The following is a 4829-nucleotide window of genomic DNA, read 5'->3' as shown; positions in this document are numbered from 1 at the left end:
GGGAGAGCCCATGGACCTCCATTTTAAACAAGTTTCTCCCTATGGAATCTTCTGCATGGTAAAGTTTAAAAACTACTGAACTAAACTGTAAGCTCCTTGAGATCAATGTCCTGCTCTACTTATGTGCCTCCTTCCACATCTAGCACTGTTAGGCTCAGAGAATTCTTAGAATCAGAGAGCTGCAGAGTTGAAAGGAAACTTGGGGTCATCCAGTCCAGGGTTTCTCAAACAAATTACCTGGGAATCTTGCTGAAATGCAGATTCGGACTCAGTAGGTCTGGAGTAAAGCTTGAGATTGTGCATTTCTAACAAATCCCAGGTGATATTGATGTCACTGGTGCAAGGACCACACTTTCAGTAGCAGGGGACTTAGTCCAGGGGTCAGCTTTTTTTATAAAAAACCAGAGAGTAAATATTTTAGGCTTTGGGGCCCTATGATCTCTGTCCAGCCACCCTTCCCTACCATTGCAGCACAAAAGTGGCCACAGACAAATATGAATGGCTATTTTTGTTTGCAAAAATAGGCAGCAGCTGAATTGACCTGCCAGCATAGTTTGCTGACTCCTGGACTAGTCCATCTATCTTAGTTATTGAATGGATTGATTCAATAACTAAGAGATAGGATCCCTTCCTCTCTCTTCCCACATTCATTCAACTGAATCTTAATTAGTGAGAGTAAAATTGAAATGCCTTGTGCAAACCCTTTCTGTTTTCTAGCACCCACCTTGTCCATCTATCTTTCATGCTATACCCTCTTCCTTCCTGTAAAATCGATGCACTCAGTCCATCTTCACACTCACAGAGAGTCCCATCAAAGTGCCAATGACGATCACCTTCTTCTTTCCAGCAGCCACCTAGGAGAGCAGGCTAGGTGAGCAAATGCCACCAAGAGGAGTCCAGGGGACAAATCTATTGTGTGGAGATGTCAGGGACAAAACCAGGAGAAGGCAATAGGCTTTGGCTGGATATTGGGGATTTCATGTCCCCATGAGAAGAAACTATAGAGGTCAGTGGAAAACAGAGACCTTCAGTTCCTCGATCCTGTGCTGGGTACTCTTCTGTTCCCTCCCTAGAGGCCACCACAGACCTAAGAGGACAGACTCAAGGTCAGTTGGCACTCATTGGGAAGCAGAAGCCTGTGAGTTTATTAAGACAGGCTGCTGTGAGAGACGGAAATGAAGGGAAGAGTATCATTGAATGAGCACCCGCCATTGTTGGGCACCATGATAGATACTCTGTAAGGTTGAAAAGTTCAAATACCTATGAGGGCTAGTCAGGCAACATAAATATGCGAAGTAGGCCAAGTATAAGGCAGTAAGCAATGGTAAGGACCAAAAGAAATGACACAATCTCCAACTAAAAGTATTCAAATTGGATTTCTAAAAAATACTATTCTGGCCAAATGAAATATTCATAGGCCTACCTGGCTTATCTGTCACTTCCTACAACAAAGTAGGTAGGTATAAAGAAGTTTCTGTCCTAGATCTTTCATCAGCTGGTTCAATGACATCTGTCCAGAGGAGAGGACATGAAGTAGTAATGATAGTGAAGGAAAAACCATCTTGCATTTTTAACACATAGAGGTTAGAGGCTGCATAGCGATTTTCTTGGGCCAATGTTTAAGCCAGTACTGCTTGGAATCTGGCATTTAAAGATGCTACTCGGAGATGATCAATTGAGGGTACACGGGATCTAAAGATGTTGGCAATAGACTGGTGGAGCTCAGATGAGCTAAAAAGAAATGGGACTCTATGGTAATACCTAGCTTTTGGAGGGGTTCACCTAGGAGTTTAGTTAGCTATGATGACCTTTATGGTCCTGAGTCACCCCAAGAAAGCAGAGGAAGGAAAACCAGGGATTAGAGTCCTCACCCATATGCGGAATGCCATCCTGCCACAGGTGCCCCCTCCACTCAGCACCACCAGCCTCCTGAAGAAGGAAAAACACCCAGGTCCCCAGAGCTGTAACTGAAGAGGAATTGGGGAGGCTCCTTAATCTTCTTCTTATTACAAAAGTAAACAGAACATAGGCAGTGTGGTACAGCAAAGAGAATACTGGATATGAGGAAGAAATTTCAGTCTGACTCCCAACTCTGGCTTAGCTATTTATTCAAACCCTTACTTATTTCAGAAATGATTGAAAGCAGTTTTATCATTTAATTATAAATAAATAAATAAATACTTTTAAATGTATAAATAAATAAAAGCAGTGTTATCTAGCAACTATCAGCTGGATGTATTTGGGCAAACTACTGTGGTTATCCTCAGTCTTTGTTTTCTCATCCAAAAAAAAAAAAAAAAGAAAGTAACACCAACTTCACAGTCTTTTGTGAAGGCAATGTGTATAAAAGTGCATTGTCAATTAATAATTATGCAGATGATAATTATTAAAATTACTATTGATGAATAAAATGATGATAAGAATTCAAGAAGGAGACCTGGGAGAAGGGAGAACTGAGATCTGTAAAAGAGAGAAACGGAGACCAACAAAAGAGCAAAGTTGAAGGAAATAGAAGTTTAGGCAGGGAACAGATGGAAAGTTAGTACCTTCAGCACTTCCCGAACTTCTCCAGCCACTCATACCATGGTGATCAGAATTGATTCATTGTAAAGTCACTGCAGGAAACAGGCAGGAATCAGAAGACAAGAAAAAGACAGTGGATTGGAAATGGTGGTGGGGCAGAAGAACTCGGGGTTTTCAAAATTAGAGACCATGGTCTGAAAGGGTAGAGGTTGAGGTGGAGTTTGGGGCTGGCATCTTATTTGCAGTGTCTAGGATGGATGTGGATTACCTGGTATGTAGGTGTGGCTTGCCCCTCCTCCTGGAAGATCTTGGTATTACATTGTCCCAGCAATTAAACAATTTGCTCAGCATCTCCTTTGTCTAGGTCCCAGGTCAGTGAGTTTTACTTCTCAGTGGTTGACAGGACTGTCTCATGCCCAGGCAACTAGAGGGGAGGGGGGACAAGGATATAGGCAGGAAGCCAAAGCCTTATTCATGCCTACTGAACCGAAGGTGGAAGTGGCAGCGGGCACAGTGTTAGTACACACACACACACCATGGACAAGCCTGCACTTGTACTCTGAGACTATTAGTAACAGAAGTTCCGGAAGGAACATGGGAAGGAGGAGGGGAAGAGCAGAAACCTAGGGGTAGAGGGAAGTCAGGGTGAGAAATGATTCTAGGAATCAGTGCAGAAGGCCAACATGAAGAAGAATCTCACCTCCTACTTGCTGGGCTCTGTCGTCTCAATCATATGTTGAAATTATTTTGTGCCCAGCGTGGTTCCATGCTGTGGACACACTGTCCTGCCTGTCTCTTCAGCCACACAAACCCTTCTGTCACACTGACTCTCCTTCCAGCTGGCAAGGCCTTTTCTGAGCCACAGTGATGATTAATTGAAGTACCCTGGCCTCTCTGAGCACCGTCCCCACCAAGCACCTCTAACCTACACCCTTTCCTGGTTAGTAGGCCCCCAGACATCTGATAACCCCCAGGGACCCTCTCTGCATGCACCTAGACTCCCCAGCCTCTGCTTTGCCCCTGAAGAGGAAGACCCAAGGTTCACTACTCTTGCCCTTTGGGTACAATGCCCTCTTCTCTGGCTGGCCTGGAGCCTAGAAGTCCAGGACCATACTCAGGCCCAATCCCAGGGCAGTAAGATACCTGGCCAAGAGTGCTCTCGGACCAGGATGCATCAAGAAACCAGAGATCGTCCTCAGGGTCAACAGAGGTCAGAATCGCAAGGTCATGGCTTGATCACATGCTCAATGCGCACAGTCCTCCCTGCCCCCACTTGCCCCAGTTCACTCTCTCCTCTCAGAAGTAAGAGAACAGAAGCTTTAGAGCCCCAGAGATGTGCACAGTGAACTGGATATTACAGGGGAAAGTGCTACAGAAATAGAAGTACTGCAATGAGAATTTGAAACCAAAGTATCTGTCCTAAATATGTTAACCAACATTTATTTACTTCAAACAATGCACTTTTCACATGCAGTATCATTAGATACATTAACACTAAGAAGATAATACTAATCGTTGTTTTTCAGATAATGAAGTTGAGGGTCAGAGAAGTTGTCAGTGGCTAAAAAATCATACAGCTGACAGAACTGGGACCCACACCCGGATTCCAACTGCAGATCTCATGCTCAGCAAAAGCATGAAATAACATGAGGACTTATTATATGTTTATTAAATGAATGAAGTAACAAAGCAGTGCAAATTAATAATTTCTCATTCACGCAGTGTTGTACGATTCGTAAAGATCATTCCCCAACATTGTCTCATTTGATCCTCACAACAGCCCTGTGAAGTTTTGGACGCTCGAATTTACTTACGGGAAAACTGAGACTTGGATTAACCAATTTTCCCGAGGCCACGCAGTAAGTTGCAGAGCTAAGACAAAACACGTAGGTCGTTGCTCTTCAAATTTCCCCCCTATAAACCCAATATTCTTAATAATCCCTGTATCTCCATCTCTTAACATGCCAGACACACGAGACGTTCAGTAAATACATGCTTAATAAATGAAAGAATGAATGAGAGTGAAGGGAATCGATATCACATTATGAATGAGGGAGAGACTTAAAAGCTGACGCAGTCTACAAGAGATTGTTAAAACAGTTATTATCTCCATCACTCTGTCCCCTCCCGCCCTGGAGATGGAATTCCTCCTCCCAACTTGGCTAATTCCATCCGGGAGGGACGGGCCCTCCCAGGAGCCTGAGACCCTCGCACCTGTACCTTTCCCATCGCCCCCGCGGGCTCATGGGATTGGGCCGGGATCTGAACAGATGGGGGCCCGCCGGGACGGGGGTGCGGGGGGGGGG

This window comes from Pteropus vampyrus, unplaced genomic scaffold (assembly GCF_000151845.1).
Source record: "Pteropus vampyrus isolate Shadow unplaced genomic scaffold, Pvam_2.0 Scaffold173, whole genome shotgun sequence".
Lineage (NCBI taxonomy): Eukaryota > Metazoa > Chordata > Mammalia > Chiroptera > Pteropodidae > Pteropus > Pteropus vampyrus.
This window is presented reverse-complemented; position numbering follows the sequence as displayed.